The sequence below is a fragment of the Panthera pardus genome, unplaced genomic scaffold (assembly GCF_024362965.1).
Source record: "Panthera pardus isolate Hobbes unplaced genomic scaffold, ASM2436296v1 HiC_scaffold_25, whole genome shotgun sequence".
Lineage (NCBI taxonomy): Eukaryota > Metazoa > Chordata > Mammalia > Carnivora > Felidae > Panthera > Panthera pardus.
Genome location: NW_026526821.1, coordinates 67,252,374 through 67,274,572, shown reverse-complemented (window position 1 = coordinate 67,274,572; position 22,199 = coordinate 67,252,374). Strand labels below are relative to the sequence as shown.

General features: G+C 45.7%; 1 protein-coding gene across 2 annotated transcripts in view; it reads right to left on the bottom strand.

The window, feature by feature from the left end:
• STON1 (stonin 1) overlaps positions 1–18,454 on the bottom strand; it is a 51,304-nt gene extending 32,850 nt beyond the window's left edge. The window contains exon 1 of one of the 2 annotated variants that reach the window (XM_019416352.2): positions 18,366–18,454. The gene's annotated coding sequence lies outside the window, so the exon portion shown is untranslated. Of the gene's footprint in view, positions 1–1,521; positions 1,791–18,365 lie in introns of those variants that run through there. The other variant, XM_019416600.2, reaches the window with a different exon arrangement.
• Positions 18,455–22,199: the final 3,745 nt, after the last annotated feature.

Here is a 22,199-nt window from a genome sequence, read left to right as displayed (position 1 = left end):
GATTCCTGCCCCCAAGCTGCTTATAACCTGGTAGGAAAGACCAGAGGTAACAACAAATGAAAGAATGTGCTCACTCTCCCGCACTAAAGCATACTGGGAGGTTGGGAGAGGACAGCCCTGGCGCAGAGGCAGGCAGGCTCTCTGGGGAGGGGACACATGCTTGGGCAGAGACATGGGGCAGCAGATGAGGCATCAGTGACCATACCCTCTTGCCCATGTTTCTGTGCATGTGGGTTACACGCCAGTTAATACCAGCATAGGGGACTGTCTCCTGCCTGGCTTCATCCATGAAACCCAGTTGTGCACAGGCTGACTGCTGCTACGGCAGGTCTCCCCTCCATAGCTGCCCAAACTGGACCACAAGCCCCAGAGACGAACGACATCAGAAGTAATCCAGGCTGTGTGCAAGCCTCACATCGAATGCATTTTGGCTTATCTGTGGCCAGTTCTGAGCTGTTGCTGACCACCAAGCTCACCTGGAAATGCCCGAATCACTGAATACACAGGCAGGAACCACTGACTTACAGAGAACCAAAGCACATTTGCTTCAATCCTCACCATTCCCGGCAATTCAATGAATGAACATGTATAAATATGTAACTTGAACAATTCTAAGATTTTAAAAATCAGTCATGAAAGTCCTATTTACAAACTAAGTACACAAGATCAAACTTTCACTTGGGCTCTTGGTCTCAAACGCAGATATCACACACAAAAATATTTGTGCCTCTTAGGCTACAGGGAGTACACACAAAATATTTGTGAACTTTATTGCATTTTGAAGGCCACTAAAGGTTTTAACAAAGAATTTTGCACTTACAGCAAAGTCTGATTAGAAACGCGTAAGTAGGGGGGCACCTGGGTGGCTCAGTCAGTTAGGCGACTGTGGTTCAGATCATGATCTCACAGTTTGTGGGTTTGAGCCCCGCATTGGGCTCCGTGCTGATAGCTCGGAGCCTGGAGCCTGCTTCGGATTCTGTGTCTCCCTCTTTCTTCGCCCCTCCCCTGCTCATGCTCTGTCTCTCTCTCTCTCAAAAATAAATAAACATTTAAAAACATAAATTTAAAAACAAAAAGAAACATGTAAGTAGGTATAAATGAACAGATTTGCCCACTGACATTCTCAGCGATGGGCATTAGCTTATATTTAAACTTACACATCACAGGGTGCCTGGCTGGCTCAGTCAGAATGACTCTTGATCTCAGGGTTGTGAGTTTGGCCCTATTTTGGGTGTAGAGATTATTTAAATAAATATATAAACTTAAAAAAAAAATCTTATGGGGCGTCTGGGTGGGTCAGTCAGTTGAGCCTCTGACTTCGACTCAGGCCATGATCTCACAGTTCATGAGTTTGAGCCCCATGTTGGGTTCTGCGCTGATAGCTCAGAGCCTGGAGCCTGCTTCAGATTCTGTGTTTCCCTCTCTCTGCCCCCCACCCCCACCACTTGTGATGCCTCTCTCTCTCTCTCTCAAAAACAAATAAACACTAAAAAATAATAATAACTTACTAACTCTACATACCAACCAGGGTGCTTGAATGGCCTTCTTCTGGACTCTGAATCTCCATGTAAATGAGTAACTCCCAGTGTCCTTTCAGAACACCCAGGTGCCTGTGCATATTTCTGCTCAGTGATGTCCATGAGCTCCAAACAGCACAGCAAGGGGCTCACCCAGCTCTAAGATGCAGGCCGACCTCCATGGACATGCCCAGGGCCTCTCTCACCATACCCCTCTCTCCACCAGACCTTCTACTATTGCTCACAGCACAAAAATGTGCCTCTGGGTGAGGTCCCCACAGCTGTTTGCCCAGCCTGGAAGCCAGGAGGTCAGTGTTTAGGAGGTTTTGTTCCAGCTCTGCTTCATTCTGTCTCTGTAAGTTAGAACAAGTCGTTGCTAGCAACTGACTTCAAAAAGTCCTAACAATTTATGAAGATTCAAACTCTACCAATCTGTGAAGATGAATTCTCCTGAAAAAGAGGCCATACAGAGAAGTGTGTGCCTCCCTGAAGACCCGTTCCTATCCAATCTCTTTAGGACTCCTGCAACCATGCTTCAGGATGAAAGTTTTCTAATGGTGGTCACAACAGTATCTCCCATCTAATGCTCTTCTAAAAGGCCATGGAGCAGAGAAGCTCTATTTCCCCTTCCCTTGAAGGTGGGTCTGTCACTGCTCCCACCAATACAGTGTGGCAGAAGTAACACTGTGGCAATTCTAGGCATAGGCCTGAACTGCCCCAGAAGCTGTCTCTCCTGCTCTGTGGGAGCGCTGAGCCACCACATAAGAAGCCCAGGCTACATGGGGGAGCCACACTGAGGCGCCATCTTGGACATCCAGCCACCTTAGCTTTCAGTGATTCCAGCCTTGGCTGCCATCTGACTAGAACTATATGAGAGACCCTAAGCCAGAACCACCCAGCTGAGCCCAGTGTACCCACACGACCAGGAGAGATCATGTTAAATTGTGATCTTTAAGCCTCTACGTGTTTTTGTGTGGTAAAATACACATAAACATAACATTTACCCTTTTAGCCACTTTCAAGTGTAAAGTCCTGGTATTAAGTACATAGCTGTGCAACCATCACTACCATCCATCTTCAGAACTTTCCATCTTCCCAAATTGAAACTCTGGACTCACTGAACCCTAACTCCAGATGCCCCGCCCCAGCCCCTGGCCACCACCACTCTACTTTCTGCCTCTGTGAAGCTGACTACTCTAAGTACCTCATCTAAGGAATTGTACGATATTTATCCTTTTGTGACTGGCTTATCTCACTTAGTATAATGTCTTCAAGGTTCATCCATGTTGAAATACATGCCAGAATTTTCTTCCTTTTTGAGGCCGAACAATATTCCAGTGCATATGTACACTAGTCTGCCTGTCTGTTCATCCATCAATGAAAACCTCTACACTTTGGAATGGTTGTTCTACAGCAATACACAGTCGGAGCACTGGGCAATGCAGGCCTGGTACAGCAGAGCAAGGCCCCTAAGGCAGATGTCAAGAGCTGGGAAGTCTGGCAGAAACACAGAGCACCAGGGCACTAACCCCCAGGGTAGATGACTAAGGAATCCAGGCTGGAATTCCCAATAGCGCTCATCACAGCAAGCTGGTTGCCTCCAGGGGTCTCCATTCTAGGCTGGGCACCACTCCCAGACAGGGACTGGCAGGACCCTGTTCATGCCTGGGTGCCTGCCCTGGCACAGGCTGATAGATCCAATAAACATTTGGTGAATGACTGAAAAATGTACGTGACATTGAAGCCAGGTTCTGGGTCATGTCAGAGTCTCTTACAGGCTCCCTATAGGGCAAGAACTGTGCCAAGGAAAATGCAGGAAAACAGCTGCTTCTGGCTGGAAATGGAAGGGGGAGGTGGCAGCAGCAGGACAATCTGACAGGGGAAAAACCCACAGCTTCCCTGGGAAGAGCAGGATCTCCACCAAAGTACTACCCTGACCCAGGCAGCGTAGCGAGACTTCTATCTGCCCCTTGGGAAGGGTGTGCTGGGCATCAGCCTGAGCCAACAGGATGAGGTATCTTAGGCACCAGCCCTGCTTAGCATGTCAGCCTCAGTTCCCAGGGCTCAGGGCAGTAGAGCTCTGTGTGTCCATTATAGGAGCAGGACGGGTTAGAGGAGCTCGGCCCTTTGGCCTGGCACAGTCTATGGTGGGCTGTAAGGGAGACTTGAACTCTGAGCTGAGTCACATATCTGAGCCCTGGGAGCTCTGAGACAATGACCTTCCTTCACTACAGGGGGAGCCAGGTTGGTTGTACCATGACCCCTGCCCTCTCACCGGTAACTACTTTGCTGAGGAAAGCCAACATTCTCTTCCTGCTGCACTGCTCCATTTGGTCACATAACTAGGGTGCCCGACACACGTCAGGATGCACCAGAACACAGAAGCTAATTCCAAATCTAAGAAGAGGACTCATTTCTGGTTGACTTAAAGAGTGAGTAACAACCATACAATGCCCACTTGGGGTTTAACAAAAAGGGCTCATGTTATGTTTCAACTCTGCATTCAGGTTTTCCAGCCTTTAAAGATAAAGCAAAACCCCAAGTAATAATTACAAAGGTGTTTTTCTCTATTTCTCTTCAAAGCATACACCTTGAAGGTTAGAAACTGCTTACATGTGGAAGGCAGTTAGAAGTACCAATAAAAGAGTTCAAGAAACATGGATTTTTGAACTTGGCTCAGCTTCTAAGTAATCGTGGGGCTTTAAGCAAACTAATTACCCTCCTTGGGTCTCAGTTTCATAATGATAAATGAAGGAAAATAGTCTGTACTCCCATGATTTGGTTATGTGCATTAATGAGAATAACTATATGTGAGATGATATATAGATACACACTTATATATGGGAAGTCCTCATAAGAAAAACTAAACTATAAATATGTTAGAGATTTACTTATGTTCAGTAGGTGCTTGCTGAATAAATGGCAAAAAAACCCAAGACAATAACAAGACACATTTGGTGAGAACAGTCCCTCTTCACACTAGGAAATCCCCACTAGTGCATCTACCGGATCTTAGAAGACCACCTCTCTCCGCAGGAGGCCGAGCCCTTCTCACCCATATCTTAAGAACCAATTCTCAGGGCACCTGGGTGGCTCAGTCGGTTAGGCATCTGACTTCTGCTCAGGTCATGATCTCATGGTTCGTGAGTTTGAGCCCCACACTGGGCTGCTGTCAGCACAGAGCTGACTTTGGATCCTCCGTCCCCTCTCCTTGCCCCTCTCCTGCTTGCACTCTCTCTCTCTCTCTCAAAAATAAGTAAACATTAAAAAAAAAACCCAACTCTCCCAGCCTGCACGCTCCCCTCCCATCTGGTCTTATATTCACCAGCCTGAAATCCAGGGTCAAAGCCTGCCCCAGCCCCCTGGCCCAACTCTCACTCCAGTTCACGACACGAAGCTACATCTTAGGACAACTTCCAAACTCAGAAGTCTAGGCCTGCACCATGGGTCTCCAGTGCCTTTGATAGCAGAGGGAAACAACTTACACCCTCTTCCTGGTTTTCGTGAAGCACAGCCACGTGGAAAATTTGTGGACCAGGAGCTCAGGGCCTCCTCCCCCGACCTCAGACCTGGACTCCACTCATGACCTTCCCCTGCAAAACGAGGCTTGCACAATTTCTTCTACCTCAAAGGGCTTTGGGGAGCATCATATAAGGTGAAGGACTCAGAAGTTTCTCTGAAAAATATGAAGCATTATAAATTCTTTTGCTTTTGTTACTCTTGCTTGTTTACTTCAATATGGTCTCAGATTAAGAGTCACTAAGGGCCTGGGATTGCTCCCCCGGGGGAAACTCTTTTGGTACAATGACCACACACAGAGAGAAAAGCTTGATGCCCTTTGCATTTCCAGCGCTAAGAGCAAATGCAGTATGAGCTCCAGGACAGTGGATGGGACAGAAGTCAGGAAACCAGGTTCCGGGCCTCTTTGGCCCTGCCAATAAATTAAGCGCATCACTTAACCTCTCTGGGCATTTTTCTTCATATGCACAATGGAACTGACAAGCCACCCGCATTCCTATTCACCAGGATGCCAAGAGGGCAAAGAATCTGAAAAGAAAAACACTGCACAAATAGAAATGTTGTAGTATTCAGTGGGCTTGGAGTTGAGAAAGAAGAGATGGAAAAGAAAACTAAAGGGGGGAAAGGAACAAATAATAAAGCAAGAAGACATCTGGGGTGAAATGTGAGGCACTTGAGAAGGCCCAGATGGAATGCTATGGAAGTTTCCAGTACAGTTAGTATCCCCCAAGCCCGAGAGTCTCTCTGGATTAGAAGCTCCACCACAGAGACATCTGAAGTTCAACTCCAGCAGAGAAAAGTGGATGGAAGGAAATGAAGTCCATCTACCACCTGCGGTGGCCTGAGACATACCAGAAGCCTAGGCTCGCTGCTGTTTGCTTTTATAGCCCAGCTCAGAGTGAGAAGAGAGATGAGGAATTAATAGGTCCACTACCTACAAAAATTGTGTAATGTCCCCAGAGAGGAGCTGGCCAGGCCACATCCTGGTACATGACATCCAATCCAGAGTGCTCCACTTTAAGGGGGACAGTCAAAGACTACAGAGTTCCCAAAGGCTGATCACCAGGATAGTGGGGTGTGCTGAAACCACATCACAGAAGGATAGGCTATAAAACCTGAAAGTGTGTCCCTAAACAAGATTTGTGGAGGACATGAGAAGCAAAGGCTCTCTTAGAATCAGAAAAATACTTGAAACATCGTCTGATCCAACCTTCACAAGAGAGGAATCTCTAACACAACATCTCTGCAGAGGAATTAACCAGCTGCTGCATGAACTCTTCCATTAATGGAGACCATGTCACTTTATGAGGAGTTCATCTCATTATCACTAGGGCACGATTAAACTCTTCTCCCTCCTATTAACCCCAAATTAACCTCCTCCTGGCTTTCATTTGTGCTCTGTGGGGACACAAGCTAAATCTAAACACTTTTTCACCTGCCTATTCTTCACACCACTGAAGACAGCTGGCCTTGATGACGTGCATCGGGTCTTTGCACAGACTTGCCCAGGAGGAGCACATGCCCCTGAAACACATCTCCAGGCCCCTCCAATGCTTCATTCCTGGTCATCTCCAGCCAGCTTTGACCTCAGGCTGCCATGGAACGCTGACTGCTGCCCCTGCCTTGCTCAGAGCATGGCATCCTGGCCATGGCCCCTAGTTGTGAAAGGTTTTGGCCTCCTGCCCCTTTGGCCAAACTCTGGTCCATCTCTTTTCTTGGCTCTGCTGCTGTGCCCAGTGCTAAGGGCTTATCATGAACATCTCCACAACGAGACCAAAAAATGAGAGTCCCAAATTCATGCCACTTTGTAGAAAGCAGCTGGTTATTTGACTTTAGTCCTTCTAAAGTAGACTGAATCTAGAATGTTCAATAGACATTAAATATATTTTCTAACACCTCGTTTGACAGATGAGGAAATAGAGGTCCAAAGGGGTAAAAGGATTCACTCAGGTAACACAGCCAAGAAGATGAACTCTCATCTTTGATTTTTCAGTCCCACATTCCTTCTACTGCAGTTAAGAGGAAGTGGAGTTATCTTATGGCTCTCTTCTCAGTACATTTGGGGTAAATTGTCCATAGTTTGTGTGTATGTGCATTCATTCTTTGACTCAACAGACCTTCGCTAAGCACCTACTAAGTGCTTTGGAAATATTCTCAGTGAGATTTGAAGTAAGCTTCCCAAAGGGAACCATATCTTGTTGTGTGTGAACACGTAGTGTGTGTGTATATGAACTAATTAATTCTTTCATGCATGCACACATTCACTCAACAATGATAGCTGAGCACACTTAACACTATACTACACACTGGTACAAGTAAAAATAGTCACAGTCCCTTACCCCAGGGTATTCTCTGTCTAGTACAGACACTTCTCAAATGTTTTGTTAATGCAGGCTACTATGGGGACCCACAGCCAGGTGCTTAGTTAAGATCGGTGAGAATGATGGCTATGTGTCCGTAATGGATGGTATGCGTATATCCGTGTGGTGGGGGAGTGATGCTGCCAGGACTGAAAAGGCCTCTGAAAGAGCAGGCTTATGAACTGAATCCTGAAGGCTGATATGAATTGATCAGGCAGAGCAGACTGGAGAGCGGTGAGTGTTTGTGCAAAGGCGGCGGGGGGGGGGGGGGGGGGGGGGGGGGGCAGGCACAGAAGAGCATGATTCTGCAGGCAGAGGGGCCCAGCTGGAGTCAGGGCCTAACATGGTTCTGCCATAAAGAGGCAGGTAGGTGAGTAAGGTACAGAAGCCCTTCTGTGTCATGTAAGGAGTTGATTTTATCCTAAAGGCAACGGGATTCAGTGAAAGAATTTAGAGAAAGGAAACAGGATCAGATCAAAATTTCAGAAAGAAAGCTCTTACAGTGGAGGATAGACAGGAAGGCAGTGAGGCCAGGGGCAGGGAAACCCGATAGGAGGCGATAGTTGGAAAGCAGGAGAAAACCAGGGCTGAACCTGATAGCTCCTGCCTACACACATACTTGATTTAAGTCTGAAATAGGAGAAGAGAGGAGAGACTATTTTTCATGTACCTCTCTCATGGCACGGGGGCAAGTACCCCACAGCTCTGCAGACACACATCATCATCACCTTTCTCCACAGTGACTTGCTGGCAACAGAAAAGTGATCTCAGCTGTAGCTTCATGACCAGTCTCGATGTGCAGGAGCCTCAAACAGAGCAGCCACTCAGGAGGTAGTGGCTGCATGCATGAGCCACATGCATCCAAAGGGGGTGGGGGTGGGGGAAGCAGTCCTAAACAAAGTAAGATCAGGGTCTCAGAAGCACGGATAAGTCAAGTCCAAGCAAGGCAACGAGTAAGAAACAAGACAAACAGGAAAAGTTCCAAGAGGAAAGGTGTTTTAAAAACAAACACAAAAGTTTCTTCACAAGAATAGCAGGCGAACAGCTCAGACAAACTAGGAAACCCAGAAAGGAGCCAGCACCTGTCTCAGTCTGTGGGTCTCCTGTCTCTGGAGGCAGCCCGCTGCTGGGGAAGCCCATACAGTGCTCTCATGAGAATCCAGGAAGGCGCCTCCTCTGGCCAGACAGGCAACAAGCAGGCCTCAAGTGGTGGAGTTTGCAGCGGGGTGCCCGAACACAGCCCACTAAGGCCTGTGTGCACCTGCGCATGGGCACATGTGGGCAGGAGAGGGGAATGTGTGGGCGGGAAGCAGGCAGATCCAGACAAGCAGGGGGCTGTTTAAAGCTGGGTAAACCCCATCACGTGTGGTACAGAGCCATTCCCACTGGGAGCTGATAGTCAAAGAAAAATGATAAAGGGGATGAGGTTGGAACCCTAAAATAACAAGTTTCTGCCTTTGGGGCGGGGCGGAGGGGGGAAATGTTCATCTAGGCAAGTCTGAGCTTTCTCTGGACTGGAAGATTCTGACATTATCACCCAGTTCCCAGGAAAGCCTGATCACTTGTTTTCCCTCAAGATAATTTTATGAAAATCAGAAGCACCTGGTAAGTAGCTGCCTTACTACTTACAATGACCCCAACGAGGCACCTTCCACTGAAGCTAGACTGGCAGCCACCAGGGGGATTTTCACAAAATTTATGAGGTTCTGCTTTGAACCACAAACAAGCAAAAGGCCTAGAGCTGCACTAGGGGAGGTTCTCAGTTGTAAAGATGTGAGATTAAAACATTTCTCTATGTGGGGCGCCTGGGTGGCTCAGTCGGGTAAGCGTCCGACTTCGGCTCAGGTCACGATCTCGCGGTCCGTGGGTTGGAGCCCCGCATCGGGCTCTGTGCTGACAGCTCGGAGCCTGGTGCCTGTTTCTGATTCTCTGTCTCCCTCTCTCTGACCCTCCCTCATTCATGCTCTGTCTCTCTCTGTGTCAAAAATAAATAAACGTTAAAAAAAAAAATTAAAAAAAAAATTTCTCTATGTTGGTATTAACGCTAAACTGAGGCCAACAAAAGCAAGGTTTGTAGCATCAATTACTGTCTTCTAGTGCCTCCAAACTTCCCCTGAATATGCATTACAGTGAGCTAGGGGAGAAAACTTTCAAAGGGATGAACAGAGGCCAGTATGACAGTCCCGTCTCTGAATTTCTGGGCCATAGCTGTTTTAAATTAGATTCTCAATGCTGCTTCTGTGAAACTCTTGGCTTAGCTCTGCAATGGAAAAGTTATTTTTATGCTCCGGGCCACAGATATTTATATGGAGGCACATCCCCATAATTCCAATTATGTTTTGTTTTCATGATGCTCTTTTCCTCTACTTAAGAGCCATCATAGATATCATTATTATTTCTGATAAGACACTTGCAAAAAAGCTCTGGGCCAAGTACAGATTCCACAGGGCCCAGACAAATGACGTTGTAAACAGGCAGATTTTAGGTCTTGTGAAACCCTCAAGGAATACCTTCAGTTCTTCTGCCCACTATGGCTGCCTCTCCTTTGTCGATTCCCCACCCCCAATGAAACCCTTTAATTACTCAGGAACTTCATAATCCCTCCTGGGAAAACCTAATCCCAGAAGTCATTTTGTTATTTACTCCTTATATACTCTCTCTGGGGTCTTTGCATTTAATTTTTTTAAGTATATTTATTTATTTTGAGAGAGGAGAGCAGAGGAGTGGCAGAGAGAGAGAGAGAGAGAGAGAGAGAGAGAGAGAGAATCCCAAGCAGTCTCCTCACTGTCAAGCAAGGAGCCTGACATGGGGCTCGATCCCAAGAACCACGAGATCTGACCTGAGCTGAAATCAAAAGTCCAACTCTCAATGACTGAGCCACCCAGGAGCCCCCTGGTCTTTGCATTTAAAATGCTATTTTCAATAATGAAATAAAGGGTTTTTATCTTCAGAAGGACAGGAACACCAACTACTAAAGCAAAGAGATACTTGTGGTTAAGAAGGACACTCAAATAACAACACAGTCTATAGAAATGTCCATCAACATGTTGTGGGGACAACTAAAAGCTGTTGGTACAAAAGCAAAAGCAAAATGGTGATTCAAGGCTTTAAGGAAATTCATCCAAGAGAAATTACATTGATTACCAAGAAAACCTAAGTTATTATGAGGTGTTCCCATGGCCTCTCCCTAAAAGTCTCTCTGGTTAGGCCTTCTGAAGCACAATCCTGATTTGAAAGAGACAGAACAGTGGAGGGGAGATAACAGGAGACCACTATCTATGAGCTTTAACATATGCCAAGAACTTGGTCCATATTATTTCTTGTTATCTCACTTAATCTTCAGAACAACTTATTGAGGTAGGTCTTGCTACTACTGTTTTATAGAAAAGGAAACTTAGCCTCAGAGATGTTAAGTAACTTGCCTAAGGCCACTGTTATGGTCTGAATGTTTGTGTCCGCCTGAAATTAATATGTTGAAATCCTAACCCCCAAGGTGATGGTATCAGGAGATGGGGCCTTTGGGAGGTAACTGAGTCACGAGGATGGAGTTCTCATGAATGAGATCAGTGCTCCTAAAAGAAGAGGATGTAGACTGATCTCTTGCCCCTTCAATGGTGTGAGTACATAGTGAGAAGATGGCTGTCTGCAGTTCAGAAGAGGGTCCTCACCGGAACCATGCCGGCACCCTTACTCTGGACTGCTAGTCTCCAGAACCATGAGAAATTAACTTTTGTTGTTAATATGTCACCCTGTCTGTTAAACTTTGTTACAGCAGCCCAAATACACTAAAATAGAGCCACACATCTAGTTAGTGGCAAAGCTTAAAATCAAACCCAGATCTGCCGGACTCCAAAGTCCGTTTCTTTTCCATTATCACCTAGGGCTGATGTGAGGACCAGGGGAGAAGGCCAAAAGTGTCTGCTTATTTGGTTCTTTAAAAGAATAGATTTGTTGGGAAGATACGGGAAAGATAATGCTTGCATAGATCTCCTTAAACATTTCCTATAAACAGGCTCAGCTGGTATCAAACAACATTCCCAGAGATGCTGCCAGCTGCATATAAAGAATTGATCATTCAGTATAAATCTGTCTGCACTGTTATAACAGACACAAGTAAATACACATGCCCAACAGAGATAGAACATCACCATCATGACCCAAGGGAACACATCTGCTTCACAAAGTCTTCCTTTCAACATAAATGTGAGTTAGGATGCTGGTTGGTCAGCCATCAATGTTATTATTGAACATTGTACTGAAGGGTCTACCCAATGCAATAAGACAAGAAAAAGATCTAAGTGACAAGGAATGAAAAGACAAATTAGTATTGTTTTGTAATTGTCTACATAAAATATTCAATAATATCTACATACAGACTCTTAGAACTATTAAGAGAAGTCAGCTTGGATGCTAGATGCAGGATCAAAATCCCCAAATCAGAAATGTTTCTATGGGCCAGCAAATAACCAATTTGAAAATATAATAAAAGATATGTAAAATGTCAACAAAACCTATAGGAAATTAATACAGCAAAAGTTGTGTAAGACACTGATAGGGGAACTCACCAAACACCATCCACCTGAATAAAAGGAGCAGATAGGAAGACCTAATATTGTAAAGGTATCGGTTCCCTGGAATATAATGTGAATGCAAGTTCAATAAAAATCCCAACGTTGTTTTGTCTTTGCGTGTGACTAGACAAACTAACGTTTATATGAACTAGTAAAATCTAAGAAAGCCAAGAAATTATGAAAAAAATAAATAAAAGTAATTCTAAAAGCTAGCAATTATTGAGTTTCCTTATATGGCAGGCAATATTTTGCATACATTATCTCTTCACAATTATCCTTGAAGTGAATATTATTATCTATTTTATAGACAAGGAGACTGAGAGAAATTAGGTAACTCATCCAAGGTTACTTGGTACTCTTAGGAGTAGCAACAGACGCAAGAAGACAATGGTGCAATATCTTCCCAAGTACTCAGGGGAAATCATCGTGAGTCAAAAATTCTACACTCAAACTCTCCTTTGTAAGTGCAAAATAAAGACATTTTCAGGAAAACGAATACTTTCAAGTTTACCAAAGCTCTTTTACGAAAGAACTTCTTCTAAACTTACATTCACATGAAGAAAAATGAACTCAGAAGGAAGAAGTGGGGTGTCTGAAGGAGCAGCCTCCAAACTGCATTGAATTGATGAAACAAAACAATGCACAGGCATACCTCATTTTATTGCACTTTGCAGATATGGCATTTTTTACAAATTGAGGGTTTGCAGCAACTCTGCATCGAACAAGTCTATTCACACTTTTGCAACAGCATTTGCTCACATCACGTCCTTGTGTCACATTTGGGTAAGTCTCACAATGTTTCAAACATTTTCATGACTATTATATTTGTTATGGTGATCTGTGATCAGTGATTACTACGCACTGAAAGCTCAGATGATGGTTAGCATTTTTTAACAATAAAGTATTTTCTTAATTAAGGCATGTACATTGTTGCCTCGACATAATTATTGCATACTTTAATAAAGTACAGTATAGTGTAAACAAACTTTTTTTTAATGTTTATTTTTGAGAGAGAGAGAGAGAGAGAGAGAATGTGAGCAGGGGAGGGGCAGAGAGACAGGGAGACACAGAATCTGAAGCAGTCTCCAGACTCTGAGCTGTCAGCACAGAGCCCGATAAGGGGCTTGAACCCACAAACCGTGAGATCATGACCTGAGCCGAAGTCAGATGCTTAACTGACTGAGCCACCCAGGTGCCCCTAAACATAACTTTTTTATGCACTGGGAAGCCAAAAAATTCATCTGACTCACTTTTTTGCAATATTCATTCCACTGCAGTGGTCCAGACCAAATCTGCAATATCTCGGAGATGTGCCTATAAAGTAGGTGAGGAAAGTGGGACCACAGGAAAAGTAAAGGTAGGAAATAGGAGGTGTCTAATAACATTATTAGTTATTGAAAATACAGGCCATAAAGTCCTACACACATGTGAGAAGTAGGCAACTAAGTTGGCTATGTGCTTCTTTTTAGCCAAATAAGAAGTGAGAAACATCAGTTAAAGGATTCACAGCATCCACAAGACAAAACAGCCAAGTTGCTCACAAGAACTGTTTCTCACACTGAGACCAGGAAGACCTTTCCCATATAGTTAATGGGATACAAGATCTGGGACATTGGTCTGAATGTGGTAATTTGGGAAAGGGGTCCTTGACTCCTACAATTTTTTTTTTTTTTCAATAAGAAGTTGCTTTAGAAGCATCAGCCTTCCTGGGGTACCTGGGTGGCTCAGTCGGTTAAGTGACCAACTCTTGGTTTTGGCTCAGGTCGGATCTCATGGTTTAGTGAGTTCAAGCCCCACATCAGGCTCTGCGCTCACAGTGCAGAGCCTGCTTGGGATTCTCTGCCTCTCCCTCTCCCTCTCTGCCCTTCCCTCATTCGTGCTATCTCTGCCTCTCTCAAAATAAATAAATAAACTTTAAAAACAAAGAAAAAAAGAAGTATCAGCCTTCCAGAATCTCTTCCTTGAAGAATAGAAGAGATAAAGCCTCCTACTTAAAGGTGTGTTATTTGAATGACCATGTTTTTAGAAAAGCCCAAGTTTCTGTGGATCTTTAGGTATTTTCCAGGAAGAAGATGGATAAGGTGACCTTGGGGGCCTGGCTCCTTTTGAGGGTACATTGTGGTACAGGATGTGGGTATTTTTTCCCAAACCACCCCCAGAATCACTCACGCTGAATATTTCCACCTCCACTAAACCAGTTCATTTTGCCAATGCATGGAACCACTCACACAGCCAGGCTTCCGAAAAATAGTTTATTGCTGTGCTTTCATAGTAATAAGCATCAAGACATAATAAGCTCTTCTTTCCTGTTCAATGGTAAATCCTTGACCTACCCATCCTGACACACCATATAACACATAGGCAAAAGCAAGCCTGGGAGCTTTCCCCGGATCTTCCTATCCATCACACTCCCCTGACAATGCCAAGAACAACGAAAGCCCATGTGGACAGAGCTTTGAAAACATAACATGCCTGATCTACTTTAAAAATCCTGCCTTGGGGCGCCTGGGTGGCGCAGTCGGTTGGGCGTCCGACTTCAGCTCAGGTCACGATCTCGCGGTCCGTGAGTTCGAGCCCCGTATCGGGCTCTGGGCTGATGGCTCGGAGCCTGGAGCCTGCTTCCAATTCTGTGTCTCCTTCTCTCTCTGCCCCTCCCCCCTTCATGCTCTGTCTCTCTCTGTCTCAAAAATAAATAAAAACGTTAAAAAAAATTTTTTTTTAAATCCTGCCTTCTACCAGGACTGCTCCAGAATCCCAGGGGGTTCCTGGAACTCCAGGCTGCCTGGGAAGCTTCAGAGGAATTCTAGATACCTTTTGTGGGTACAGCTGACTCTTCTGGGAAGGTGAGCTACCTCTGGCTAAGTCTGGAGCAATTCCCAAGGACTTCCAAAGAGAAGTGACAATGAGACACAGAAAAGATGAGAGGCAGAGACATTTTACAATCAACCAAAACATTAGTTCTTACTAAAGTACCAAATACTTCACCTTTCCTTTTCTACATTTTCTTTCTTAATGTAGAATACTTGGCAGGAAGATGGTAGACAGTAGTGATTAAGATGCATAGACTTTGGTCACTGACCTGAATTCAAGATCTCATTCTAGTACACAGAGGCCATGCAGCCCTGGCAAGTTACCCCTCTGATTCTAGTTTCATGAGAATAACAGTTTCATGAGAATAATAACAGTATTTACCTCACAGAGTTTTAAAATGAAACACCATATGCAAGTGGTTTATACTCAATAAATGTTAGCTATTACTACTGCAAAAACTTGACAAATACTGGCAAGCACAAAAAAAAAAACCCTCAAAAGCACCTGTAATCCTACCATCCACTTTGATGTTTGTAATTCCAGTATTTTTTTGATGTATTTTCAAATAGTGAGATTATAGTACTTTCTATTTCATAACTTGCTTTTAAAACTTAACACCATACCCTAAGCATGTTCTATGTAAGTCAGTGTTCTTGTACAATACGATTTTTAAAGGCCACATCATAGCCCCTTGGGCTATTTTACTTCTTAACAACCCTTGCCCTTCTTCCTCTCTGCAGGCCCCACACTTCATGTATTTCCAATTCATCTGACCCTCCCAGATGATAACTGGCTGCTTTCTATCAGCTAATTGGGGATGCAGGCTTCATCTTACCATCTAGATGACCCGCTCCTTAGCCTTCACTTTACTGGCCTTCATTCATCCCCATCACGAAGAGGGGCCTGTTGGGCTACACAGCAAACATTGGTGTCTGATGCCAAACCACTCAAGATTCCATGAGGTGGCACAGAAGCTAAACAAGGCAGAAAGGCAATTTCTTTCCCAACAGTATAAGGCTGACCTCTAGGGCATTAAATACAGTATTAAAAATCCTCAGGAAGAGGAAGAGACAAAAGATTTTTATCTGCCTGCATTGTTTTCCTAAGCAACAGAGCCAAACAAGTTCAAAACTTACAGGCTTTCTATTTGAATGAAAGTAACAACACTTACTTATCAATGACATTTTAAGACCACAGTAAAACCTAACTAATTCATACTAATGGGGAACTATCAAACTGCATCAGTGGAGAAATATGAATTTACATCCTTTTACATCCTTACATCCTTTTGAGAGAGCAAGAGACAGAGCACGAGTGGTGGAGGGGCAGAGAGAGAGGGAGACACAGAATCCAAAGCAGGCTCCAGGCTCCTAGCTCCAAGCTGTCAGCATAGAGCCCAACGCGACGCGACGTGGGGCTCAAACCCATGAACCATGAGATCACGACCTGAGCCAAAATCGTACGCTTAACCGACTGAGCCACCCAGGCGCCCCTCCAATGAAAATTTTTTTTTTAAGAAATCTTTATTTCCAGGGGCGCCTGGGTGGCTCAGCCAGTTAAGCATCTGACTCGATTTCGCCTCTGGTGATGATCTCATAGTTCATGAGTTTGGTTTGTGAGTTGGAGCCCCGCATCTGGCTCCACACTGACAGAGAGGATTCTCTCTCTCTCTCTCTCTCTCTCTCTCTCTCCCTCTCTCTCTCTGCCCCTCCCCCGAGCACGCATCCTCTCAAAAATAAATAAACTTAAAAAAATAAATCTTTATTTCCAAATCGTTCAACACTTTGACCTGTTTTGACAAGTTGTTCAGAGCTTGATCCTAATACATTTGTTACAACCACATTTAGCGTTCTTATAGAAACAGAAACAGCTGAAGTTCTTAAGAAGAGCATTCTCCCTAAAGACAATAAGTGTTCAACATCCCCTGCGATCCTGCTCACACAGCTCACTCCTCAGGGAAGTGTTTTCTTCTTAGTCATGTGGACGCAAACCTCAGCTCAGGCTCCCTCCCACCTCCCTCCAGTTCTGAGTGAGTGGGCAGACGCTTGCCATCTCAACCCAGATCAAACCCTAAAACAAAACAAAACAAAACAAAATCCCTCCAAATTCCAGACTCGATCTGTCCAGACCCATCTGAGAATTAACGAGCTCCTTCTAAGCACCCAGAGAACTAAGCCTGTCATGGAAACACTGATTCAACCATAATGAGAACCGACATAAAACCGCACAAATGAACTAAACATTGTTCCACCCAATCGGAGCCAAGCTACAGCAACAGTCTCAGGAATAAAATAAGCAAGGCTGTTTTTCTTCTTTGTGGTCCTACTCATTTTAGCGCCTTCCACCCTTGTCTTCACAACTGTTTATGAGAAAGTGGGAGCGGGGGAGTTGGGAGAAAGATGGGGAGCCAGCCTGGGGAAACGCCAACAAACACTGCGGTTTGTGTCAGGCAAATTACAACTTCTGGCCTGGGGGAGGCCTAACAGTCTGGGGTAGTCTGAAAACGAGCCACACTGAACTCCCATCTCCCACAACAGTTAAGTGTGGAATGAAGTCTTTATTTTCCAAAGATCAAGTTCTGCTCAGTATTTTTAGCAAGCATTCTTTTTATCTCTTTATTATTTTTAAATTTTTTTAATTTATTTTTTTTTCGGAATTAGAAAGGTTAATTATATGAAGTAACATTATTAATGGAAGAAAGTATATAGGAGGAAAGGCTACAAAAAAAAAAAGTTCAACCAACACAAATAGTAAAAACCTAAATAGAGCCTAAGTAGGAATATATTTTAATTTCCCCTTGGACCCAGCAAGGGACAGTTTGTGAGTCCAGGGGACCCAACACCAAATCTCAGTGAACGTCACTCCTGCAGAAAATGCTGGGGCAAGTGTGGAGGCCCCTTGCGACTGCGGCCGCTGGTCCTGGGTCATCACCTACTAGAGCTGGGAGGGGACAGCGGCCGCTGGTCGTGGGTCACCACCTACTAGAGCTGGGAGGGGACAGCGGCCGCTGGTCCCGGGTCACCACCTACTAGAGCTGGAGGGGACAGCCGGCCGGAGACACCAGCTGTGGCCCGAGGCAGGGGGACCAGAGCCTCCCGCGGAAAGGGGGGGGGGGGAGGGGCTGCAGCACGAAGAACGAGAGCCAGGAAGAAGGCAGGTGAGAGTCCGGGGTGGGGGGGGGGGGGGGAATCCACAGCCCCCGAGGGAGGGTGACTCAGGTCGGGGAGGCCCGGACCGCGCACGGGTTACTAGGCGCCCCCCGCCCCCGCCCTCGAAAGTGTGTCTGGATTTTCTTTGCTGTTTGAGTTTTCTCTTTACAGCCGGACCCAGGTCCCAGCAGCCCCAGGGCCGACGTGCGTAGGGGAAGCCCGGTCGGGGCCCTCCCGGGATGCCTCTGGGGGCGGCAGAGGCGGAGGGAGGGAGATGGGGCGCCCGCGCACGGCGCCCAGAGAGCCCAGGAGATGCCCGCGACCCGGAGGCGCGCGCGCTCCCCGCCCGCAAACTTTCCCAGCCAAGTAGGTGTGGCCCCACCCTGCAGAGAAGGATCCCCTTGCCTGCCCGACTGTCCCCTGGGGCTGGTCACTCACCCGCAACGCCGCTGGGGCTCGGACTCCGGCGGCCGCCATCCACTACGGAGGAGGAGGAGCGGGAGGAGGAGGAGGGGGAGGGGACCCGGAGGGAGGGGGGAGGGGGAGGGCCCGGAGCCAGCAGGAGCGGAGCCTGCAGGAGTGGCGGGGAGGGAAGGGGGCGGCCACCCCGCGGGGACTCCAGTCCCCGCCCCACCTCCTCTCCGTACCCTGCCGGCCCCCTTTCTCTCCCCACTCTCTTTCCAGCCCTGGATCCCCCAAAGTCTTTTCAGGTGTCCTATTCTCATTCTCTTCCCTCTGGCGCATCTTCCTTCCCCTGAGTCTCCAGCCCCCAAGAAGGGGAGAACACGCTCCCTCCAGCAGAAGTTAGTGGGGAGGGGAGTGTGTGAGCTACAGTATATATGAGTGTGTGAGCCCCCTTGAAGCAGATGGCTGGGACCCTTGGCAGGTCTGAGGCCAACCTGCACTTTCTGGGCCTTTGTCATCATTTCTAGGTGGTGGGATGATGGAGGAGGGGGTGTCTTTGTGGGCATGCTTTCCACGTTGCTTCACTGAGAGATTTTTTTTGGTTTATTTTGTTTGGTTTTCTCTTGTGATTAGGAGAACTAAAGAATTATTGTTGAAGTCTCTGTTGAGTGCCTCCTCTTTTCCCTTCAGGTGGAACCAGCACTGGTCAGGGTAAGATGAAAGGTACAGTTAGTCCTTATGAGGAGGACCCTGGATGGCTTGTGAAGGGCCAAGCTGTGTGGATGGGGCAGGACGGAAATATTTAAAGATGCCTCCTACGTGCTGCCTGCAGAGGACAGAAGAGATAAGGGGAGTTTGTCTCCCCAGGAGAGGTTAGAGAGGGCTTCCGGTCCCTACTCCATCACCTGCTAGGATTTGACTCCAGGCAAGTCAGTCATTGGGCTGCTCAGCCTTTTTTGCAAGTGGGGCTGCCTCACTGGGAGCCAGTAAGAATTGAAAGGAGATCTGCCTGTGTGCCTTTTATCCTGGAGGGATACCCAACCCCAGGATGGGGTGTTTGAACAGATACTGAGGGGAGAAAAGAGGACATTCCAGGCCCTGGGTCTAGTGCTTTGGATACTAGCAAGACTGGAAAGCTTAGAGGTGGAAAATGTTTGGATGGGAAGGTGGAACATAAAGCATGAAACAGGAAAAACATGAATGTTTTTAAGCAAAGGAATATTTTGCTCCAGGCGGTGTCCTATTCACTCTTGGATCCCCAAAGCCTAGCATGCAGTAGGTACTAGTAAACCCTTGTGGACTCAAAATGACAACTGAAGAATATTGACCTAACAGTCTGAAAGATGAACTATCCAGCAAGGGAGAGCTTGGCCCCAAGGAGAAAAGTTAGGGGACCCTAGTGAACATGTCAACTTGAAGTGCTATGCCTGGATGGTAGAAAGGAAATGAGGGAATTCCCCTGATACATCCTTGCCTTGGCATAGCAACGTGATTCTCTTTTAAATGCTCTTTCAAGTGTAGGCTTGTTTTTGACCTTGGAGTTCTGGGTGAAATAAAAAAGATACTCAGTATTGTATTCAAAAACCATCCTGAAACTACATTCAGAGAGGACACAGGCATGCCTGAAGTCACACCACAGGATCTACTTAGGATACTTTTATTCTCAGATGAAATTTCTAGTGGTTTTTATGCTTAAAATACCCTCAACAAATAGAAAAAGGGACTGGGTCCTCCTCTTTTCCCTATTTCCTCTGGCTACCATCCCAGTGATGGTCAAGGGTTGAAGAAGGTCAAGAGAGAGCCTAGGGAACAGGAAGTCACCTGATAGGCAACTTTTCAGAGACTCTTCTGTGGAACCAGACAGGTAATGGCCCCAAGTCCACCTTCTGGTAAGGAGCTGAGAGAGGTGCAGAGCAGGAAGAACAAAGGAAGAGGGAAGCAGAAGAAGGGAAGAAAAGGATGCCTTGACCCTGGGCATTCTGGCTAAAGCTCCAAATTGAACTTCCTAGGTCTGGTGAATAAGCCAATAGGCCTTGGGGGGGGGGGGGGGGGAGCAGCCTATCTCAGAAAATGCCACAGGTAACAACTTAAGAAAAGGCTCATACTGGGAACAACAATACACTTGACAAATGGCAATCATTGTTGCATTTAAATAGAGTTTTGAGTGCACCTTTTAAATTCTACCATCTTTGGATAAGTAGTGTGGCTTTGAATAGTAGGTTGCCCACCTGGTGAAAGAAATCGCTTTGGAAACTTTGACACTATAGGCCCATAATTTTCCAAAGACCAAATATAGTTGGTTGAAAACCATTTATATTTTACAAGGGACTGTCCCTCCCCTTTCTGTGTGACTCAGCGTTGCCCCAAAGGTTGCCACTTTGATGAATGCAGATTTATTTCTTGAAACACCACCACATATTTCCAAAGAATCCTTTCTGGTAGTGCCCCTTTGTATCTAATTCTGATGGTAAACAGCTCAGTCTGGCCTCAATAGCTAAACTACCACAGCCTTCTATCACCAGCTGTTACCCCATTTTACTCCACTTCCTTTTCTTTTCCTTGCTCTATAATAAGTAGACCTTCAGACTAGCTCATTCTCCTTTTTTTCTTTTCCTAGCAGCTTTTCCACGGAAATCATTTAAAACTTCCAAGCTGTTTAACAAAGGCTCCTCAAAGTGTCCGTACATATGACCTAGTAGATTAACTTGGAATTCCTCGAAACTCAAATCAGATGAAGCAGTCAGGATCAATTAATATAAACTCAAACCAGTTTGCAGAAATGCCCGAAGGGGACGTGGTTGGGAAAAGGACTTCAGATTTAGGACAAGCTTAGCCCTCAATGCTTGATAAAAACATTCTTCTCTAAAAACTTTACAAGTCACTATTTACAACATTCACTGAAGATAGGAGGAGGGCTTTTGGAAAACAATATTCAAAAAAAATATTAGCCAGAAGATGGCTTCAATAAAAGTGAAGATTAAACAGGGGGAAATAACCACTATTTTACCTATGTGATTGCATTCAAGCCTGATGTTTGAAGAACACACTATTTTTAAACAACTTTCTCCATGAGGAAACCTGAATACTTTTTGGATAGAAATTTCCAGAGATAAACACATCCTCACTGAGCATGTCAAAATCAATGATAGTTACGGGGATGAACACTTATTTCAGAATGGCCTGAGATTGGCTATCCTTTATCCTGGGGATGGGACACTCTTAGGTGTGGGGCTTGGGCTACAGTTGGCCAGTTCCTTGGCCGGCTTCCTAAAATGTACCCAATTAGTATTTTGACCACCTGCTACAAAACACTGGGCTAGGCATGAATGGTTCCTGCCTCCCAGCATCTGTAGCTGCTCAGGGTGACTGCACACGTGATGATGATTGCACGCGGTATGTAGATAGTTGAACACAACAGAAGAGGTGTCCTGAAGATATAAACGAAAGCTGAGGAGAGAGAGAATATTCCTTAGCATCTGAGCAAGATGTAAGTGACGTTTTGTTCTTTGTTAGTTAACTGAACTGTGGAGTTTCTATTCTTGGACCTATGGTATGTCACCACTCAGCTATTCCACTGGTATTTAGGGAGCAGTGGGGTTGAGTTCGGATTAAAGCTCCTGGTAAAACAAACACAAAGGTTCCAGGTGGGGGAGGTGCCTTTTGAGCCTCCTACACCCACAAATGAGACAATAGCCCCCAGCCTGTTTCCACCCACAAATGAGACAATAGCCCCCAGCCTGTTTCCACCAGGAGTCAATTCTTCTAATCCTCTCCTTATGAAAAGTTACTCCGATGTTCTAGAGCCTCTTCTTTCAAAGACTGGGAAGAGCTATAATGGGTTTTCCTGCTCTAATGCTTTGATTGCCA